The following is an 11866-nucleotide window of genomic DNA, read 5'->3' on the forward strand; positions in this document are numbered from 1 at the left end:
GACTAAGACAAGTAGAGCTTAGCATACCAGAGATTCTGTAGTAGCAAGCAATACTAGGTCTAGTGTAATATCAACAAAATAACATAGGAGAGAAGAGGAGCATGATTAGGATATGGATCATATGAAAACCTAGATGGATCTGCTCACAAAATATTTACTATCAGGGAATATAGAAAAGGCAAAAGCTGTGGGGTCCCACGATAAGGAAAGAGCTAATCAAACACTGAGGAAGAGGCTAACTACTTGCATAACCAGAGGGGTTTTTGGACCGGTCGTCAAGGAAACCAAGGTTGGATCCATTAAAGATATTGGAAGAATAAAAGTGACAGGAGTGGACTATATGTACCTCTTGGAAGCCATAATAATATTTCCACCAGTTCAGGAAAAATGTCCATGGAGGACATAATGGAGAAAGTATTAAAGGGAGTTGAGGCGAACAATTCTGGGGTGACTACTATGAAAAGTGACATATCTTCTATAAGTCAACTAGTAAATTCGCACTAAACTACTATTAAACAACTGGAGCAGCACATGAGCCAATTATCCACAGCATTTAACCAAAGACAAATGGGACTCTACCAAGTGATATAGTTCAGAATCCAAGGACTGATGGATCATGTATGGCTATTACCACTAAGAGTGGTAAGATTCTATCTAGTCCAGGATTGGGAGAATTCTCTCATTCCTATGCAGTCGAAATAGATTGGGAGATGGTTGATAAATCTTTAGTGGTGCTTGTGGAGTTGGGAGATTAAGAAAAGAAGAGTGCGGAAGTAGAACAACCACCTAAGCCGAAGCATGTTAGTGATGCGGATCAAGGCATAAGAAAGGAGGTAAAAGTTGCTCCAGTTGAAATCCCAAGGCCACCACTCCTATTTCCACAAAGATTAAAGAAGAAACAAGATAAAGGAAAGTTTAAGAAATTCATGTCTATGTTGAAATAATTGATAGTGATCGTGCCTTTAGTTGAAGCACTGGAACAGTTGCCCGAATATGCTAAGTTTATGAAACGACTGCTGATAAAGAAAAGGACGGTGATCTATGAAATGGTAGACTATCTTCTTCATTGCAGCTCCATAGCTACAAGATCTAATATTCAGGAGAAAGTTGATTTGGGAAGATTTACTTTACTATCTTAAAACACAACTTGTTTGATAGAAAGGTTGATGTTCAGAAAAGAGAGTAGTGAGAAGAAAATAGGATTTCAAACCCATATTTCTTATGTTAATGCGTTAATACGATTAACTACTTGGATATTTCATATTGTTTTTTTTAAAGACGTTTGATTCGAGAGAACTGAGGTGAATTAGTCCTTGATGGTTAAGAAATACTAGGATTATGTTATTAAATGCAATACGTTTCTCTGTAAGCATGATATATGTATGAATTCTTAAGGCCCATAGTTAGAATGCATTGAAAACTACAAGGTGCACAAAAACCTAGCTTTTTATTTCTCTGGTTTCAAATACTACACATCTCTCATCTTGTTACTCTGAAACTATAAATTTGTGATCTGATTCAAACCCTTATTTATATTATGGAAACAAATGGTTAAAAGTCATCTGATCAGCATACAACTTCATTAGTACCATATTCCCTGTGGGATTTGACCCTAACCTAGTTGGGTTTTATGTTTGACAATGACCGCTTACTCTCTGTAAGAGAGATGTAATTTGGGCGTATCAATAAACCATAGGCTTAGTTGTTCACCATTGTCTTGTTCCCCGATAACGCTCTTTCGAGGATGTTATGGTTTACCTAATATTCACCTAAGTCCATCTTTCAAGGATGATAAAGGGTTTATTGAGCTTGGAGATTTCACCTATCAAACCATTTGGAAATTGAGAGTTTTCACCCATCAAATCCCAACTCATAAGCTTAAGTAATGGTGAAATTCGTACTCAACAACTAAAATCCATGCAAACACAACAATACCCACACACAATTACACACTAATTAAACATAATACCAAGACTAAATTACTTATCTACTCATGAATAAAGTAAATAGAGATATATCATGTGGGTCAACTAAAGCATTCATTCTTCAACAAGAAACTAAGAAATTTGAGTCTCCAAAGTTGACAACACACTTGCCCAATCAAGGTTCAAGCTAGAATTCAAAACTATATTATAAGACAAGAAATACCCAAAGAAGAATGGGTTTTTGCTTATATGTGATTTGGGATTCGTCCATGACATTTTACAATTCTGCCCTTGGGCCAGTTCCTGCTAATCCACGATCGCGTGTATTCGACTGCGACTATACTTGCGTGACCATGGTTAGATTTTATGACTGTATTTTTTTGACCATCTTGACTGATCATGACCATAGCTAGACAATTGCAGTCACGGTAACTAGGGCTAAAGCAATCCTAGTCTCCAGTTGCACTCTTCTATGCTTCCTCTTTATTATTATTTTTTTAGCTCCAGTCCATATCTTTTGACCTCCTTAGATTTTTTACCTGCATCGTATAGATATTAGAGAATCTAACCATAAGTTTGTATCATTTATGCATTCAAATCAAGGCATTATGCATGAATAATGAGTATGAATGAGAGGTAAAAACACTACTCATCAACACCCCTTACTTAAGACTTTGCTTATCCTCGAGCAACACTACCCCTATATTATGACACAATGTGTTCCCTTATTCTATCAATCAATGATCATAATGACTTAACTTGAGTGCCACCACTAAAAGCATTTCACATATGGACAAATAAGTTTCTAACCATTCTTCCCATTATAAAGTGGAATAGCGAAGGATGCAATAGAATTTTGGTGAGCAACCATGTAACAACTACTAACACTCTAAAAATGATTTGTATTCTTGTTCTCATTTACCTTATTGCGTGGGAGATGAAAAAATCACCCACCTCAACTAACTTACATGCCTCTTCACGAGAAAGAAAAATTTCACATAGCTAGTTTCTAATCATACAATAATAAACTTTAAGTGCAAGCCCTCACTCTCTCAAGAAGTTCTATGTTAAAAAGCACCATACCATAGGCTTGCCCTAAAATTCAATCGCCTCTACAAAGAAGGTATGCAGTTGGAGGTCTCAAAGGACTTTCTAAGCTTGTAACGCAGGGTTGGGGTTAGGTAGGATATCATTTTTGAAACAACATGGTTACACCCTTCCTTGACTTCTACAAAACATTTTTAAAAGTTCTTTTTTTTTCTCTATAACTATGGTCCACTGTCCTTGCTTTCTTTCTTTTACCATGGCTACTTTTTTCTTTCTTCGCTCACCCAACTTATTTTGTCTAAATTTCTTGCAAGTTTAAGCTGTCTTTCCTTTGTTGGGTCCTTTGCTTTTCTATTCACTTCTTTTCAAAACTTAGGCATACTAGGCATACACTAACTCCTTGTCGCACCAAACTTTCTTCATTCAATATTTTCCACCCTAACTTAGGTTTTTTGTATCAAATTACAATCTTAAGTTCAAGAAGGGTATGGTTCAAAAAAGGGATAAAAAGAGTGGTTCGTGGCTTCTAATGTGTTTGCCAAAGAAAGTTCCAAAGGCTCGAAGTGGATAAGAGGGATTAGACTTATGCAAGGGTAGGATTTTTATGCTAAAAGTCCATACCAAAATCACAAAGATGGACTAAGATCATTTCTCTAACCAAGTACAATCTAAATTAGCTATGAATGACTAGAGAGGCAAGTTCTAGATGGAACAAAAGATGTAGATAATTAACCTTACACACATGGCATACGAGTACTGCTAAGAGGGTTCAATCATTATACCCACTCTAGATAAAGATGGGGTATTCATTAACTTTCCCATGTCAACTCTCAATGTCATAGAGAAAAAAAATATCATTACAAAGCTTCTCAGGTCCATGCCTTTAGATTTTGTAAAAATTTTTAGACGGAGGAGGTTGTTTGTCTTTGTATCTGCACCACGCATAATTTTCTAATAATGGCAAAAACTCAAGCTATACTCTTACATTATGAATCATAGTGTGGGCTAACTACCTATATGGTTACTCAGTCTTCACCAATGGATATAGATGTGATCCCAAATCATCAATGCCACAGGTACTCAGACTTTCTTTGCATTTTATATCTTAAATACCATAGGTACTCAGACTTCCCCTACACCTACTGATAGAAACTCAACCAAGATGGGAAGACTCATCTAGATTAATTCAAACTAAATGGACAACTAACAAAAACAAATAGCTAGTCCATGCAAATGTGGGCACCATCAGAGTGCCTGAATATTACAACACAAATAAAAAAAGTTAAGGATTATCCAAAAGAGCAAAGAAGTATGCAGAAATATCAATAATATAGGACTAAGTTTCATGAATAAGGAAACACCCCCAACTAATGAGGTAGGAGTATCCCCACTGCATAAATAATCAAGGGCAGAAGAGATAAGGGCGCTCCGTAAAACCGTATTAAGGGCTACTATCACTCGTAGATCTTGTGTCATTTCCATTCTCCACAAGATCTGATCACTCAGCTAGGGCCTCATCATCACTGCCCACCTAAGAAGGGGGAAGCCTACTTTGAGGCTTCAAAACCTTCCGTAGACCCTTCACCCTTTTCCACTTCTTAGTAAAGAACTCATCCCTCTTTTTCTCCCTAGTGATCATCTTTCATGTGCTCTTCTAAGATCAAGGAGTGATGCTGTCAAAGAGGAGTAGGCTTCCAAGCTTATCAATAGCAGATTTTTTCTTATTTTGGTCGTCCTTGTGACACATACGAGTGATGGGTTATGAAGGGCTCTCCTGGCCCTTAAGGAAAGCTAGACACTAGCTCTTTAATGGTTATAATATTATATCCAATCTCTTCAAGAGGTCCCATGGTGGTTGGTTTATGAGTCTCAGGTTCACTAAATTTTGGATCTTCCAAGTCTATCTTTCTTTTCTTGCTTTTACTTGGTGCACCCTCTCCCCAAATCCTCAATAGGTAGATGGGGGCACTAGGACACACCCATGTATCACTAGCATATTCTTCCACCCATGCTCTCTTGAACATCTCAGTAGAGCACATCTCAGTAATAAGAGAAAAGTAAAAGAGATTTGTACCACCATATTTTTTGAAATAATCTATTTCATTGACAACAAGTTGACCAACATACAAAAGGATGCCATGTAGAATAGAAGAAACCATCCAAGCATGCAATTCAAGGACTACCATTATATGGGTGTAAGTAGACACTCAGCTAAAAATGATGTGCAACCATATCTGAGCCTTGGAATTGAAGTCATTCATGGAGATGTTTCTTTTAGTCTTGGTCCACGAGACTTTCTTTCTGAGACATAGCTGTTGTGCCAAATAATTCCCCAATTTACACCCTTTTGCCTTGAATTCACCCATGTTTACCTACTTAAGCCCATAAACATTATTGATTTTCTTAGCCTCAACTTTCACCAGCTTTCCCCGCATCCTTACAATCACATTGAGTGGGTTTGAGAAAGATGCTACACTGATATTGGTATAAAATTCATGGACCCATTACTCATTTGTAAGGCATGGATCCGGGGCAAAGCATCTTCACCATGTGGCTTCAAGTTTGTCATGAAAAGTCAGTAGCTTCTCTGGTACATTCTCTAAACAAATTCATCTTTCCAATAATAACTTTGTCTTTGAAAGATCACTATAGTAGTGAGTGTGGCATTCGGGTGCCATGAATCTGATGTGATCAAACTTATCCATGTGGTTGTCTTAAAAATCACTAAACACACATTATATATTTCAATTTCATTCAAATTATGCAATTTGTGATAGATTTGATCATTAAAGTTCATTGGAATAGGTACTTGTGGTTGCCTGGATAAAAATTGGGAGTACAAGATTTTTGACATGATAAAAACCTGCCCTTAGTTATCGTGATCACAAAATTAGAGTTGTATTCACGTTATCGTGGTCACGGTCTATGACCATGATCATGACACCTAAGGCTAGTTCCATGTCATTTATGCATGTTTAACTTTCTCCAAATTCTAGACTACCAGCATGTTCCTCAATATGGGTGCAAATAAAGGTCATGTGAATAATGCTACTGGTGTGTGTGAATGTGACCTTCAAAAGTAAATGCCACTATTGAAAGTTCATTCAAGAAATTTACCAAAAAACAAAGGTGTGCATATCACATTTGTCTCCTATACACACTATTGGGTACTCAGTGCACACATCAATCAAGCAACCAACACCACAACAATAATAAGTATGACAATATGCAAAGCATAACAATAAAAACTTTAGGCCCTTTCTTAATCATGCACTCAATGGCCTATTTTCGAAAATAAAGGCAAGGGTTCATATCACCTACTAGAGTTGTGATGCAAGAAGGATGTGTGTGGAGGCTGACCGAGAGCTTACAACTTGACCAATAATGTAGCTTAAATTTGAGAGTAAAATCTTAAAAAGAGAGTGTGAGGGAAATGAAGGAGACTAGGGGTAACTGAGAGCAGTTTTTGCTCCCCTAATTTCCCTTATTCAGTATTTTACTCAATTTTCACAAAATTTTACTTCTTTAATTTTCAAAGCAAACTTTCACATATTACCCTTTTCAAAGCTCATTCAATGAAATTGTGTCATTCTTTGGGTTAAAAATTCTATCACTCAGAAGTCCATCTCTAGACCTTGTATTTAGTTTCATGGAGATTTACCCAACATGGGTCTCCAATTGTTTGATGTAGGCGGAGTGAGACACCACCATTTAGGAGAGTATGGAAAAGTCACCCTTCAACTCACAGACCATTTTGTCCATACCTTAAACTCTACTCAAGTTTCATGCCAAAACATCTTCAGTCTTGAAATTTTTGGGGTGAATTATGTTTGACTCCTTAGACTTATCCCTATCATGAGTAGGAATGTAGAAGTCATTGTTACGTTCCTTATCTCTCCAATCTCTATCTCGGTCTCAATCCATCCAACCATGATTCACACCTTGCCTTTGATAGGAGAGGTAGGAACCCCCCGAGTATTTTTCCAAGTACCGAATCTCTTCATCCAACTTCTTTGCTTCATTATCGTCTTCATAAAGAGTTGATGTTAAGGCATTTACCGCTTTCAAGGGTACTCCCATAACATGTTTCATTAAAATCTCAAGCTAGGACATCATCTTGGCTATGTTCTCCTCCTTTTCCTCTTCTTGTTTTCTATGCTCATTGGTCACCATGAAGGTAGTAGAAGGGGTTTTAGGAGCATCGGCATCATGGTTGTGTGACCCTCAGTTTTTCTTAGAACCACACGTTGCATTATCCACAACCCTTTTGTTTAATTGTTTAAGATCTCTATAGAAAATCTCAAGAAGTATCTTATCCGGGACCTCATGATTTGGGAATTGGGATCGCTTTCCATTAAACCTCTCCCACGCTTCAAACCATGGTTCTCTATTAAATTGCCAGAAGTTTAAAATCTCATCCTGCTTTTGAAGAATTTTTAATAGTAGGAAGTATCTATTAGGAAAAACCATGGTGAGCTCCTCCTAAGAGGTGATTGAGCCGAGTGAAAGTGAGCGTAGCCATCAAACCGCCTTGCCCGTTAGTTTAAATGGGAAGAGTCAAAGCCGGATGGATTCTTATGTAATATGTGCTATGTTAAATGGTGCACAAACTTCCACAAATTTTTTTAAATGAACATTTGGTTACTCATATGCTTGACCCCAATATATTCTTTCATTTGTAATGTGTGAGCATAATGCTAGTCACATGAAGCACATCATTTCAGTTGGTTGGTGGGATGCGGATAGCACTTGTTTGTCATACTTCATTCAATTGGCCCTCATCTATTGGAGCAACAAACGGGCCAAAATTACTTGCATTATCGCTCATCGCTCCGTTCATACTTTGATCACCTACAAAATAGATAAAAACAACAAGTACAGTAAATAACCCTACTTTGAGTATTCCTAAGTAGGAATAGCACCACACAAGTGAAATTTATATTTCACTCCCCAGCAATGGCGCCATTTTGATAATGCTTAACTCACTCCCATATTTAAGGAATGAGGCGGTCGTTATTAAATAACCCAATATAAATTGGGGTCAAATCTCAAGGAGTGAATGATATAGACTTCCAACCTATGGGTAATCAAGTTACTATAAGGTTACCCATAATACTAATGGAAATAATAAGTATAAGTAAATGGGGGGATTTGTTACAAATTATTCATACAAACTTTAACCAGTACGGAGTGAATGCTACCTTTGGTCTAAATTCAAGGTTTGGAGGAATCTTGGGATTATGTCTCCCTAGAGGTAATGTATATGGGATAATGTTGGTTTATCAAGAGATTTAGCTATTAAGTAATGGATAGGATAGGTCGAATATCATTTAGGTCAATCTTTCAATAAAACCACAACGATTCTACCCATTAGCATTTTTGAGCACGTAATAAGTGTGGAGTTTATGTAACCACCCAAAACCTCAACCAAGTATCCCTATTTATAGGAAGATGCTCTTGACATGATTTACACTTCCTAAACACTTATTTGTAAGATTGCAAAGGGGTAGTAAACCATATGATTAGTTTTTCACCATTGCCTTATCCCCTGATAACCCTCTTTCGAGGATGACAAAGGGTTTCTAGATCTTGGAGCTATCACCCATCAAACCCATTTGGAAATTTGGAGTTTTCACCTATAAAATCCTATCTCATAAGCTCAACCAATGGTGAAATCCATACTCAACAACTAAAATCCATGCAAACACAACAATACTCACACACAATTACACACTAATTCAACATAATCTCAAGATTAAATTACTTAGCTACTCATGAAGAAAGTAAAGAGAGATATTCCATGTTGGTCAACCAAAGAATTCATTCTTCTTTAAGAAACTAAGAAATTTGAGTCTCCAAAGTTGATTACAAATTTTCCCAATTAGGGCTAAAGCTTAGAATTAAAAACTATATTATGAGACAAGCAATACCCAGAGAAGAAAAGGTTTTCGCTTATATATGATTTGGGATTCTTCCATGAGATTTTACAATTCTACCTTAGGCCAGTTCACGCTGAACTACAATCGTGTGTATTTGACTGCAACCGTGCCTTTATGATCGAGGTTAGATTCCATAACTACATTTCTCTGACCATCTTGATTGATTGCGACCGCAACTAGAGGACCCGTGGTCATGGCAACTGAGGATGATGAAATCCAGGTCTATAGCTACACTCTTCTGTGCTTTCTCTTTATCATTTTTAGCTCCAATCCATAACTTTTTTACTTACATCGAGTGGATATTAGTGCATCTCACCACAAGTTTGTCTCATTTATGCATTAAAATCAAGGAATTGTGCATGAATAATAAGTATGAATGAGTGGTAAAAAAACCACTCATCACCCAATAGTTATCGCTTAAGAGATACCTTTATCACTGAAGAAATACATTTAGCCGCTCAAGCAGTATCTGAGCTAAAACTAGATGTAGATAATGTGACACTAGTTCGCTTAACAAATGAGTGCTTAAGTGACACAAGTCTACTTAAGCGACACCTGTGGACCTGGTAGGGGTATAAAAACCCCACTTAGCTCAATTTTCCCTATTTTTCATCCATTCTCTAGAATATTGAACCCTAGAAAGTAGAAATACTTGGAATAATCATTTGTGGGTGATTTAGAAGCTTTGGTGAAGTTAATTTATACATTTCATCATTGAGTTTGTGGTAAGCTTCATTTAATTTATTGGTTAATTCTCCATCCTTTTTAGAAATCCCTAAAAGCTTGATTGCTTGATTATAGCACCATTAGAGTTTGGAATTCACCTATTTTTTAGGATAATATTTCTTGAGCATAGTGGGATGTTATGTTGATTTCAAAAGTGCAATTTCGTAAATGGGCCCTACATGGGGTTTTTACGTAATTTTGGACCCAAATCATAATAGTGCAATATGGGTGTCATTGTTCTGATGTTGATGAGTAGATTATGTTTTGAATAGCGTAGCTCCTAGTGGAAGCTTCCCAAAAAGGGAAATTAGCGGTTTAGCAGATTCTTCAGGCTTTTCTTTGGTGTTCAGGTAGGCTAGGCTTACCTTTCTCAAAGATTAAGTTAATTTGGAGTATAATTATGATATTATTCCATATATAGGGAGGTATTTAGGTATATAAAATATGATTGGTGGGATTAGTTTTATTAGGACTATTTAGGCTATATTGAAACCCTATTTTAGATTAAATTGACTTAGCTACTCATGTTTTAGGAAGAACTGCTATACTAGGGATAATTATGGTTCATTTATGATAATGCCCAAGCTACACCTTCACTTTGAAGATTATGTGGTTGCTGTCAAATTTAGTAACCCAACAAAGGTTGGGGTGAAATCCAAAGAGAATAGGTGGAATTGAGGCTCTCAACTATTGTAATCTATGGGAAAAACTGTAAAAGTAAGTGGGGGGATTTGAGTAGCAATGTCGAATAAGTAGCTCATATCAACTTCTGTTGTAATCAGTAGTAGGTGAACACTAGGATTGTGTTACCCCTAGCTTCTCAACTTTGAATTCTTATCGTGTATTATTTAACTAATCCAATACCATATATGCAAAATCTGATAAGTTATGTACCATCAATAGTATTTTGGATGAGCTGATGAATTTCACCCTTTACCTTTTGAGTCTAAGGATGTATCCTTACTAACTCTTATCTTGATCTTAATTAACTATCACCTTTGTTGTCTTTTACTATTAAATAATAGCTAATCGTCTTACTTATATAAAACCTAGTAGCATGGATCGATAGCTAAACTTAAAATTACTATTGTAATTATCTTTTCTTAGTCACTACTCCTCTTTCCGAGTAAGTAGTAATAATCTAAGATGGATCATAACATTTTCAACCGCGAAGATATCTATTAAAGTAAAGATAATACAATGCATGCATGGGTATCAGTTTAGAACAACAATAGCACTTCCCTAAATTTGTCAATCCACTAGGGTTTCCACAATGCTAGCAAAAGGTTTTTAGACACTCATGCTTATGAATTAATCAACAACATTCATGATTGAAAGCAAAAGATGAAATCATAAAAATCACAAGTAAGAACCAAAAACTTAAACTAAATTAATCAACCAAAATCAATACAAGAGAATTCCAAGACCAAAAAAATCCAATATTGGAATCAAAATATGTTTGTAAGTATCAAGAGTGTGTAAATTCCAGTAAAAATCACATTAGGGGTATTTATAGTACATGAGAAAGCCCTAAAATCAAAGCCTAAATGAAAAAGGACAAAAAAGGGTCGGTGGCCACATATCTGTCTCCATATGTGGTGTGGTATTCGGCGCATATTCCACATACAGCCTCAGGCTAGGCATATGTAGACATCTATAAGTGCCAAAAAAAATTTGTGCAGCTTCTGCTCTTGGTATTTTGGATTTTTGGCTCTTACCTTAACCACATACTATCCATATGTTGACATAGGTAGGTGCCAGAAGTTCCTTTTTAGCTTTTCACTCACTGGATCTTCAATTCCTATTCTTACCTTAGTCTCATACAGACCACATGTGCTACATGTGGTCCATATGTAGACATTGGTAAGTGCCAGGCCTTCCAATACTTGCAACCAAGCTTCAAATCTTCAACTTTCTTCACTTACTTTGGTCACGTACATCCATAAAGTGTCACAAATACCTAAAATTGATCAAGTAAGTAGCCAAAAACTCTATTTTCATTTGTTTCATGAACTTAGCACCCGAAACCTAGTTTTCTGCAAAAGATACCCAAAACACATTATATCTAACAAAACAACCTAAGAAACTTGCATGTTTTTACAATTTTAAGCGTCGAAAGTGCTATATTTCTATTGCACAAAAATACCCTCAACTTAGAACATTTACATGTACTTAGGCAACAAAACATAATAAAATAAAACACGATGCTTAATTAGGAGAACCTAAACT

The 11866-nt window shown here is 36.4% G+C and overlaps 1 non-coding gene across 1 annotated transcript; it reads left to right on the forward strand.

The window, feature by feature from the left end:
• Positions 1 to 7293: 7293 nt before the first annotated feature.
• On the forward strand, positions 7294 to 7399 carry LOC124889947. Its single transcript, XR_007048859.1, has one exon. It is a non-coding gene; the product is annotated as a small nucleolar RNA R71 (small nucleolar RNA).
• Positions 7400 to 11866: the final 4467 nt, after the last annotated feature.

Source organism: Capsicum annuum, chromosome 12 (assembly GCF_002878395.1).
Source record: "Capsicum annuum cultivar UCD-10X-F1 chromosome 12, UCD10Xv1.1, whole genome shotgun sequence".
Taxonomy (NCBI): Eukaryota; Viridiplantae; Streptophyta; class Magnoliopsida; order Solanales; family Solanaceae; genus Capsicum; species Capsicum annuum.